Source organism: Pholcus phalangioides, unplaced genomic scaffold (genome assembly GCF_987345545.1).
Source record: "Pholcus phalangioides strain wild (caught in Gottingen) unplaced genomic scaffold, Ppha-v1.0 ptg000008l_1, whole genome shotgun sequence".
NCBI classification, from domain to species: domain Eukaryota; kingdom Metazoa; phylum Arthropoda; class Arachnida; order Araneae; family Pholcidae; genus Pholcus; species Pholcus phalangioides.
Window position 1 is genome coordinate 9,600,431 of NW_028301601.1, and position 12,199 is coordinate 9,612,629.

General features: G+C 40.3%; 1 protein-coding gene across 1 annotated transcript in view; it reads left to right on the forward strand.

Annotated features, from left to right (window-relative positions):
• Positions 1-1,458: 1,458 nt before the first annotated feature.
• LOC149083634 (very long chain fatty acid elongase AAEL008004-like) overlaps positions 1,459-12,199 on the forward strand; it is a 47,071-nt gene continuing 36,330 nt past the window's right edge. The window contains exon 1 of the mRNA XM_089234118.1: positions 1,459-1,970. The gene's annotated coding sequence lies outside the window, so the exon portion shown is untranslated. The remainder of the gene's footprint in view (positions 1,971-12,199) is intronic.

A 12,199-nucleotide genomic window follows, 5' to 3' on the forward strand; every position in this document is an offset into this window, starting at 1 on the left:
TTTTACACAAAAGTTATTTTTAATTACTTTATGGCACAATAACAACCAGGAAATAAATAGAGTAAACTCACTGTAAATAATAGAGTGTAAGATATTTATAGTTTACATTCCGAGGATTACAGGGCTCTTTAAAAAATAGTTTTTCAGTGTCATCTGTCATTGAGCCATCTCAAATGCTTCAAGGAGCACCAGGGTGCTCGTAAACGATAGATTCAAGATGTTTTGTCTTGTCAGGAGCGATATCAATTTATTTTGCTAATCGACCTCCTCAGAAAAATGATTTCTTATCGCCTCCTGGCTGAGCCAATCAACAATTCCCATGTTGCAGCTGTGTCTTTTATAGCGTCCGATTGTTTTAGCGCCTTTCCCAGGGGCTATATCACTCATTTCTGAACTCCGGACACCCTTGGACCTTTCACACGCATCGACATTCTGTGAATAAGTTTGTCGAAACACTAGGCGTTTGGCACATCGTTTTACTGAACCAACCAGTTTTGTAAATTTTTTCTACGAATTCATGAAGTACCTAAAATAACCCGACACTCTGTAAATCGAGGTCTAACTATTCTAAAATACTGGCGTCTGATATAACCCGATCAACACATTCAGCTATCAGTAAATTAGGTAAAACCTTTCAGACCCGAGCATTGATTTTATGGAATTTTCAAAATATTTTTGCATTTTTGATACTCAAAAAAATGCATTAAACGCATAAATGTCAGAAAAACCTTTCTTTTTCCTCCGCCAAGAAACAATTCACTTTGCTCAATTTTTCTTTTCAGCCAAGATGACATCCAGGGTGTATTCGTCTTCACATAAATTTTTCTCCCAGAATTTTATTATTAAATTTTAAGTTATCGATAAAATTTCTCCCTGAGGCACTTTCTCCTGGAAGCCATCTCAAAAAAAAAAAAACCACTGAAAGTTCAACTTCAAGTTCTGCCATCTGATGAAAGCCCCTCAAATATCATTATCTACAGTATTTCTAACTCAATACTTACACAATTCTTTAAGTTAGAGCTTAACTCTCTAAAGTCAAAATTCTATATAGCGAGAAAGAGCACAACACACATTAGTAGCAGTAGGGTCTGAAAGGGTTAATACCTATTACATACTCACACATTCATGAAATTTAAGTACATCGCGTGCTTAGTCTCCATGCAACTCACAATACTCAATATAATTCCAGGTCAAACCGAAAATACAATTAACCAACATTTATTGACATAATACAAAGCCATTAACCCCACGATATAAAATGCGATTTCAAAATACAATATGTACTAGCATATTAGAAATTCGACCCTGAATATACGTTGGATTTCAACAAAAAAAAAAAATATGATTTTCTCTCAATATATATTGGAATATAGATATGTGTAAAAAAAATATATAATAACCATTATGCAATATTACGTAATGTTTTCTTGTATGCCGATGGCAACACGTGTAAAAAAGGAGAAGAGAAAAGGGTTGTACGTGTGTTACTTTGAGAGAACCTGACCTCAACGCTGTTAAAAAAAAAAAACGAGTCGGTCGGCAACGTTTTCTTTATTACTATTTCTTATACATGTGTCTACCTTTATTTCACGTATTTTAACCTTTACATGTTTATTATTATTCTCCGTCTCTCTCGTGTGTTGTGTGTGTGTGTCTCTTTCTCCTCTTGACCTAGTGAAAGTTTGAGCTGAATCATAACACGGCGCTGATTCCATACCGAGATATTGTGCAAAAACAAGCAAAAGAAACATACATAGTAACATCTTTCAATTTTATTTCGGAGAAAGTGGTTCCGAGGCACTTGGAGATTTGGATTCGTCTCGGGGGGCGTTTTTACACGGATATGGCAGATTTTTGTCGGGGAACCCAATCGAAGGAGTTTTAGGCTGAGTATAACTCGCGATTGATTGGATTGTGGATTTTATATGAATATTTTGGTGACTTTTTGACATTCGCTGGATTCGATAAAGGTTCGTTTGTTTTTTCTATAATTATTCATAGTTTGAAAGTAATTGATGCATTTTGTTCATAAGAAATGTGATAAAATATGTGTGAATTTTTTTTTTATCTATTGTAATGGTTTAACATGATAGAAAATTTTCTCGCCGGGTACGGGACTGCCAGTAAATTATGAATTATTACCGTTTTTAAAAGTATTCAATTAATCATTCTAGACGATTTAAAATTATTTAAATTAATATAACTTTGAAAAGCAAAACTGTTAAAGCTCGCGTGAATGAATTTGAGCTGAATTGGCAGTTTTACCAGGTCCCCCCCTGGTTCATCGGAAATACGCATATGCACAGAAATAATACCAAGATTGAAACAATCGTGGATTATGCCAAAAAGGCTCTCGCCAGAAACTGCCATGATTCTCTACACAACTCTGACTACGAACATCATCGTGAAATCTCCAACTATAATAGCACTGATGCTGTTAGACTTAAAAAGCCTAAATATTTTCTCGAGATGCCCAGACACAATGTTCCGGGTGTCTGTCGTGTATATCTTACATGTGTTAGGCCGGGATTACAATATAAATGTTTAATAAAAGTCCTTTTATAAAACTTGAAAAATTCCATCAATAAAATCGCCGGTTGCATTTGCTCGAATTTAACCAATGCACTTATTGGTTGAATTTTTCAAGTTTTATAAAAGTCCTATTATAAAACTTGAAAAATGCAGCCAATAAGGTCAACGGTTGCATTTTCTAAAATGTAACCAATAGCCTTATTGGTAAGATTTTTCAAGTTTTATAAAATGAATTTTATAAAACTTGTAAAATGCCACCAATAAGGTTATCAGTTTCATTTGCTCGTATGTAACCTATGAACTTTATTGGTTGAATTTTTTGAGTTTTATACAAGGGATTTTATCGTGTAATACCGGCCTTATTATGTATAACATGTCCTACTTGTGTTGTATGGCTAAGGCCGGCATTACACTATAAAAGGTTTGTAAAAGCTCTTTGATAAACCTTGAAGAATTCAACCAATAATAGTCTCGGTTACGTTTGCGCAAATGTAACCGAGACACTTATTGGTTGCATTTTTGAAATTTTATAAAAGAAATTTTATCGAACTTTTATAGCGTAATACCGGCCTAATTTATCCGTACTGGCACAAGGCATAGTAAATACTTCATGATTTACACGTATACTTCCAATGTAACCAAGTTGAGTACCTATACCTGTATATCATTAATTACACATCACTATTGATATGTTGCATCTTAGCCATCGTATGGTGGCTTAATTATTATTTATATTACGTCATATCACATAATTAGTTAGCACCAATTTACACCAATATGGTGGTACTATGATATTGGGAACATATATAGAGAAACTATGATATCCATTAGTTCCTGTGAAGTTGGCTGTTAATTCCCGGGGTGAAGATTTACTTCAAGCCACATTTCTAAATTTTTCACCATCTTGAGATGGTGAGAGATGACGCGTAAATTGTCACATCATCCCTATTCTCTTGCACCAACCATGGCTTCAATGCACTACTGCATTTAATTGGCAAAGCGATGATGAAGGGGTATGAGCTGTTAAAGTGTCATCTAAGGCACCCCGATATGCGTGTGAAGATTCGAAGCCGAATCGTAACACGACACTGATTCCACACCGAGATATTGTGCGATAAAAATAGTCATACAAAGTGCATCTTTCAATTTTATTTGGAGAAAGCGGTCCCAGCACTTGGAGATTTGGATCCGTCTCGGATGGCGTTTTTATATACGGATATGGCAGATTTTTGCCATGGGAAATCCGTTTGATCCAGTTTTAGGCGCTGCACACACCTCGTTATTGATTGAACTTTGGCTATTACATGAACATTATGACGACATTTTGGATTCGATAAAAGTTCGTGTTTACTTCTACAAACATTCATATTTCGGTAACAATGTACTTTATTGTTTGAAAAAGTGTTAAAAACATTTAAAAATTCGAAACTTTATTATGACAACTTGCCCCCGGTGAGAAAATTCTCTATCAAGTCTGACACTAAATTATTATTCCAGATGAAAAATCTTTAACTAATGATTCAAAGTAATATAAAATTATATCGATTGCTATAAATTTGTATTGTTAACCGCTTTACGATGAAGGACGTAATATTGCGTCCAAACGCCAATGGAATAATTTCCAGCAAGTCTCCTCGTTTTCTTTCCTCTCTCATCACCGCAAAACTTTGTTGCAACCCTACGAGAGGGTGCGGTAGCCCGGTCGATAAGATACTCGCTTAAAGTACCAAAGGATGCTTAGAGGTGTCGCGAGTTCGATACCCGGTTCGTCCTTGCCAGAAGACTTTCCTGACACAGGGGGGTACAAAAAAAATCGGCGACTTGAACGCAGCAAAAAAAATCTACCGCAGGGAGTTCCCCCATCGAGGGGTTAACGCACCAACCACTCGATGAGTATAAAAAAAAAAAACAAGCCTGCCGTTCGGAATCGGCAATAAATTGTAGGTCCCGGTCTAATTAGCCCTCGTGTGCAGAAAATGTCCGTGGTGCGACAAAAAGGAACAAACAGCAACCCTACGAGAAGAAAAAAATATTTTTACCTCTAAATGTACCCTACTATATACATGTACATAAGAGTAAAAGAGAACTGGTAGGTGATTGTGAAAAGATAAATCTGCTTCGTATTTTACTCTCTTATCTCTAAGTATTACTGAAAATAGAGAATATATTACCTATTATAATGTTTTTCCCCCTCTTTTTTTTCTAACATGCGGTTAGGTTAGGACAAGGTTACGATATTTATCCGATTTGTCAAACGGAGATCATCCGAATTTCCCGCCTACCACTTGTAAGCGAAGCGGCTAAATCCTTCAATCTTGCATCATTAAGTTTGAACTGAATCTTAACACTGTTGTGCAAAAACGAGAATAAATAGTCATGCAAAGTAACATCAAAGTGGTCCCAGCACTTGGAGAACCCGATCCGTCTCGGCGGGGGCGTTTTTACATGGATATGCCTGATTTGGGTGGCATGGACTTCAGGTACGCTTCAGAAAGTCGCCAAATGTGGCACACCTTGGAAACGTTAATTTTCTTTGTGCCCGAACTGGATTATACTAACTTCTGTGTCTGCTAGGGCATTAAGCCTGCTTAGTAAAATAATAATAATAACGGGGGCGTTATAAAAAAAAATTACCTTTTCTTTCTGATTTAATCAAATGCTTTTCAGGGACATCAAGATGATAATAAGGGGTCTCGAAGCTACACAAATATTCCGATACATTTACATTGCGGTAAGCCGCAGCATTTCTTATTAATCTTTTTATTATTCATATTCGTGGGGGGGGGGGGCTATGAAAAAGTAACAGCATAATCACATCTATGGTTATAGCTGTTCATGGGCGGAGATACGGGGGGGGGGGCAATACCCCACCCCCAGAGTTAAAGGTGGAGTCGACTGATCTAATGTATATATCAGTTGACATCACCGTTCCCCTCCCTCCAGACTTCCAAGTCAATTCCGCCTATGTAGCTGTTGCAATTTTACTACGTGCCCCCTTATGTCTTATTTGTATAATTCGCATGTTAGCGATTGGACGAAGCGTTTTCTGCACTATTGCGTTGGTGAACTTTGTGCGATTTCCCTTTAGTCGCGCGGTGGTGCTGTTGCTGCATATTCTGCTCCCAGTCGCGTTTCAGCCCCCCACAGGCGTCGGAAGTATTTTCGACCCGTGGCTGCTCATAAAGGTGTATGAGGGAGGGTTCACGGAACCTTTGCCCCCGATATTTCACCTCCGACATTTCGTCCCCGACATCTCGCCCCTGGCACGTTTCGTCCCCAGTACATTTAGTCCCCGGAAATTTCGCCCCTGACATCTCACCCCGGTACATTTAGCCCCCGGACATTTCACACCGGGAATTTCGCCCTGACCTTTCGCCTGCCCTGACCATATCAGTGACCCAGTGAGTGACCATATGAGTGACTCAGTAAGTAATCAAGTAAATCGGAAATTTATCTCTGATATTTCGCCAGCCCTTATCGTACGCGTGACTCTATGAGTGAACATATGAAATGGTACAAGTGAGTTGGACATTTACTCGTCACATTTTGCTTCCCCTGATCGCATGAGTGACCAAGTGAATGAATACATGAGTGATCGAGTGAATTGAAAATTTATCCCCGGACATTTCACCTGCCCTGACCATATGAGTGACCCAGTGAGTGATCATATGAGTTACTCAGTGAGTAATCAAGTGAATCAGAAATTGACCCCCTGTCATTTTGCCTACCTTGACCGTACGCGTGACCGTATGAGTGAATATATGAATGATAGTGTGAGTGACCACACCGGTGTGAGTCGTAAATTTGGGAAAAATATTTTATGCTTAAACTGAAAATTCTAAATTCTTAGAATTCATTAAAGTGTGAGTCACTTGGTCACTCAGTGTTACGTAACCACCTATAAAAAGGGAGGGGATGAGGAGGATCATCTTTGCAGACAACTCCACCCTTTGCCAATCACTCAATTGCTCACTCTGTCAATCACTAAATCGTTCACTTTGTGAATCACTCAGTCGCTCACTGGGTCAATCATACGGTCATTCACTTCATCAATCTTTCGGTCACTCATGCAGTCATTCACTTGGTCGCACATTCACTTATGCGTTCCATCACTCAGTAACTCCCTTGGTCACTCACACGGTCAGTCCCTTGATCACTCACTTTAACACTCGTACCGTCACTCACCTGGTCACATATACAGTCACTCACTTGGTCACTCGTACCGTCACTCACCTGGTCACATATACAGTCACTCACTTGGTCACTCGTACCGTCACTCACCTGGTCACATATACAGTCACTCACTTGGTCACTCGTACCGTCACTCACCTGGTCACATATACAGTCACTCACTTGGTCACTCATGCAATTAACCACTCGGTCTCTCCCTTGATCACTCATATGCTCAATCACTCAGTCACTCGCAAATTTATTCAAGCATTCACTCTGTCTTTCATTCCGTCAGCCACTCGGTCACTCATACGCTCAATCATTCACTAGGAAACTTACACCAGTATTTAATTAGCCACTCACTTGGTCACTCATTCGGTCAGTCACTTATTCACTCAAACGTTCCATCGCTCAATTCCTCCCTTTGTCACTGACACGGTCAATCCCACTATCACTCACTTGATCACTCATACAGTTAATCACTTGGTCGCTCATGCGGTCATTCATTTGCTCACTCATACGGCCATTCGGTCATTCATTTGCTCACTCATACGGCCATTCGGTCATTCATTTGCTCACTCATACGGCCATTCGGTCAGTCACGTGGTCAGTCATACGGTCATTCACTCATAAAGTCAATTGCACACTAGTTGATACGGTCACTCACGTGGTGAGTCATTTGTACGGTCACTAACGCACTCCTACAGTTCATTTCACACTCACTTGGTCACTCATACGGTCACTCGATCATTCACACGGTCACTCATACGGTCACTCGATCATTCACACGGTCACTCATACGGTCACTCGATCCCTCATACAGTCAATCACTCATACGGTCACTCGATCCCTCATACGGTCACTCATACGTTCAGGGCAGGTGAAACGTCGGGTGTGAATTTTTAGGCCAGAAAGGACTGAATTCACCCTCAAATTGCTCCTACATTACACGGAATGGAGGGGGTGAAATGCGTTCTTGACCTAGCTGCCAAAGGTTCTAATTTCAGCTGTCGATTGGTTTTTAGCAACAAGCCAAACGTATAAAACTATTTCAAAAAAATGTCAATTCATACAAAATGTTTTCAATAGTTATTTTCATGTTGACACTTTCTCGGAACAGCGTGCGAAAATTAAAACCTTGTTTACAGTCATCACTACACAGGGCCGCAACTAGGGGGTGCAGGCGGGTCCGGTGCCCCAGGCGCGGGAAACGGCCCCCACATCCTGGAGCAGGACCCGTAGGCTAAGAATTTTGGCGGGCCTCTTCTATAGCTAATTTACAGCGTGAAGAAACTAAAAAATTGTAAGAATTGTCCCGGGATCAGAGCTAGAGCCCTGTCAGTCTTACCCTTGTGGGAGCCACGGCGCCGGACTAGAAGGGGCGCAAATTTCAGTCTTCAACCTCTCCTTCGACATTATGGGGGGGGGGCACCAAAATGTGTGCTTGCCTCGGCTGACCAAGCATCTAGTTGCCGCCCTGACTGTACACAAGTCCGCCAAAAATAAGTTATTTGAGCAGGCTATCGAGAGTGAAAGTGAATTACATTTTGACGTCAACTAGAAAAAAGAACCTGAGTTTGTCGTCCGGTCAAGTACCCATTTCGATGCAACGTAATTTTGAATGAATAAAGTGCAAACATGGCGCCCTTGTTGATCCAGCGTCCGATGCATCAGACGCCCCCCCCCCTCCCAACTGCTTTTTCCTAGTAGCATCCATGTTTTTATCATTAGGAACATCAGTGTCAATTTGGTTCGCCCGGATATAGGTGATGATCAAATATTAACAACATTAGCTGTAACCAGCCTAAACCTGGGGATATTCCGATAAATTCATTTAATAGGAGGCAAACACATGGGCCTTATCAGAGAATGAACCAATGGGGTTCCTTCCCCTCCAAACCTTAACATGGCCCACCGGGAACCACAGCGATTGCAATCTAAATTTTTTTAGGTTTTGAATTCTGTATTCTAAATGTTTTATGCATAAATTGTTTTTAATGTTACAAAGCATCTCAGATATTGATACTAGATGAATAAGGGGATTGACGAAAATATCCAAAACGGTCAACTGAAAATGGAATGAGTCAACACCTTCTATAGCAGAAGGCCTCCGCGCGAAGTTCGCGAGGTCGTCACTGACCTCGTCCACCCAAAAAGGTGATTTCGTATATCCAATGGCTACAGGTGAAATGGACGACTTCAATGATGTCAAAGCTTTGCGTTGAGACTTTCTCCTATTGATGCATACAATATGTGTCAATATAAGGCTGATAACATTTTCTTTCACTGGCTCCAGGCCCATTATGTTCCCTCCTCCCTCCAGTTTTCTCAATCGTTGTGAAGGTGGGGCCCAAAAGAGTGGCAGCGCACGGTGTCTAGTGAATTTTTATTATGCTCCAAAATTTTAAGAATTTGTAAATAAAAAGCCAAGACTGCATCTCCCCTTACAGCCTGCAGTGCACCCCCCCCCCCCACTTGAGCCGCTCCTGGGCTGTGCGTTACTTTGGCGTATGAGCCGCGTCGGCGAAGCTATCCCGAAAATTCGCGACTGTGCTCTTAGCTCGCATTTAATGAATGCATCAGAAATTAGTTTCCTCGGAGAGTCTTTAATCCAAAGTAGTTTGAGTTTTTAACGGACGAAACACTTTTTCTGAACTACTGAAATTTTATTTCTTCTCTTTAGTCCTGATCTAGTACGTCTCCCTATAGCGATATACCCATGACACACAGGTACCGCAGCCCAAGAGCCATTTCTATTTATATGCTTTTAGGGACCATTCAAGTATTACGTAAGCAGATTTTCATCCATTTCTGACCCCCCCCCCTTGTCAGCAAAAGTAAACAAAACACAACTCTCCCCCCCCCCCCCGTCAGCAAAATTTCGTCAGCAGCTTAGAACATTTCATATCTTCAAAAAGGGGTGGTTGATGACGTAAGCAACCTCTCCCCCTTGTCATCAAAAGTCAGCAAATCTGAAACCCCCTTTCCCCCCCCCCCACCCCCTCGACGATGACGTAATACTTGAATGACCCCCCTTACAATATTTATTGCTCTCATCCTCTATACCAGCGGTTCTCATCCTTTTTGGGCTCCCGGAGCCCTTTTCAGTATATAATTTCTATGGCGGAGCCCTGCTTCACTCGAGGAGCACTTTTTGCATATAATTTTTATGGTAGAACCTTGTAGGCCTCTTATTTTTTATTTATCTATCAAAGTTACTGATTTGTTTTATTTTCCTCGAGTCACCGCGGAGACCCTGGGAAGTGTACACGGAGCCCTTAGGGTTACGCGGAGCACCGGTTGAGAATCGCTGCTCTATACATTCCCTAAAAATTGATATTAAAAAAAATAGAATGTACGAATGTTCCAATATTTTACACAATACACGTCTCTTCTGCTCTAGTACTTAATAAATTTTTGTTTCCTTTAATTAGTTCAATTTTCTTTCATAAATCAAACTAGCTATTGTTCCCTATATATTTCTGTTCTCTCTCTCTCCTCCTTTCATTGAAATGTATTTTTCTCGCCCCTAATGGAAGTATCCGCTAAAAGAGGAAACCTGGGGTTTTTGGGAAAACGGAAAAGAAAAGATTACATTCTAGTTCAGCGGTTCTCAACCGGGGCTCCGCGGCCACTCGAGGATAATAAAATAAATCAATAAATTCGATAAACAAACAAAAAGAAGAGGCCTAAAGTGTACCTTCATATAAGTCATATACTAAAAAGGGCTCCTCGAGTTAAACAAATACAACGCCACAACAGGCAAAATGCCCAACGAGGTGGCTGAGAAAAAGATGCCCATAAAAATATGGATGTCATATATTTCCAAAAAAAATATATATATAGCAACCCAATTAAAAATACAATTAAACAGGGCTCCGCCATAGAAATTATACACTGAAAAGCGCTCGTCGTGTCAGAAAAGGTTGAGAACCGCCGTTCTAGTTAGGTTACTTGCACAACTTAACTAATATTATATTAATTAATAATATATACATGACTGAATAGTAATCATTACAAATAGGTAGCGGTTCTCTGTCGAGGAACGAGCATTTGACACCTCATTTGTTTTAAAACAAGAGCCTCATTTCTTTTTTTTAACTTCCTTCGTTAGGGACTGCTTATATTTTTGGCATGGGGCCGTTCAAGTATTACGTAAGCAAATTTTTAGCCATTTTTGACCCCCTCTCCCCCCACCCTTGTCAGCAAAAGTCAGCGAAACGCTGACACCCCCCCCCCACTTGGCGGCAAAATTTCGTCATCAGCTCTGCCCCTCTGAATCCTCATATTTTCATAAAGGGTGATTGATGACACGTAAGCATTATCCAAGCCCCCCCTCCCCCTTGTGATAAAAAGTCAGCAAATCGGAAACCCCCCCCCCATCCATGATGACGTAATACTTGAACGGCCCCCATGCGTCTAATAAGCACACAAATCTATTCAAAACTTAGAATTTTTACACGAAGCTCAGGCCTAATGCCTAATGAACTGCAGCAAACTATATAATGCCGAATTATCAGAGGCGTAAAGTTATACAAATACAAATACAAATACAAATACAAATACAACACCACAACAGGCAAAATGCCCAACGAGGTGGCTGATAAAAAGATGCCCATAAAAATATGGTTGTCATATGTTTCAAAAATACAGCAACCCAATTAAAAATGCAATTAACACAAATTACAAACAATATATACACATGATAAAATATTATACAATGCCCATAAAGAATACTTATGGTTGTCTTATTCTAAGAATGGATAGCTTCCCGATTTACCCCAACATGTTTATCGTATTTCTTTTTAAACGTGTCAATTGTGTTACAATTTACTACCTCCGGGGGTAAGCTATTCCATTTATTAACAACCCTATTGGAGAAAAATTCCCTGCGACACCATAACCTTGCATTGTCCCTCACCAATCGATACTGGTGTCCCCTTGTAAAAGCAGTCGATTGGCGGTGTACTAAAAGTTCATGGTCCATCCTATCCATCCCATTGAAAATTTTGAACACTTCGATCATATCTCCTCGACACCTGCGTTCATCCAATGTAAACATATTCAAAAAATGAAGTCTTTCTTCATAACTCAAGCCCTGTGTGCCAATAAGGACACGCGTAGCTCTTCTCTGCACCCCTTCAACCAAGTCTATGTCCCTCTGTAGGTATGGTCTCCAAAACCTTACAGCATACTCCAGTCCAGGACGAACTAAGCCTCGAAAAAGCGGAAGAATGACTTTAGGAGAACGCGAAGAGACCTTTTTGAAAATGAGACCAAGCATTCTATTCGATTTTTTGACAACCGCTGAACAATGTTCAGAAAACTTAAGTCGCTCGTCAATGAGAATTCCCAAATCGGTGACTCTAGTTGCATCCGGGATAGTGACACCATTCAACTCGTAAGAGAACCGTGGGTTGTTCGAACCAAAATGAGCGACCATGCACTTATCTACGCTAAACGTCATGCCCCATTCATTTGCCCATGCTGCAATCTT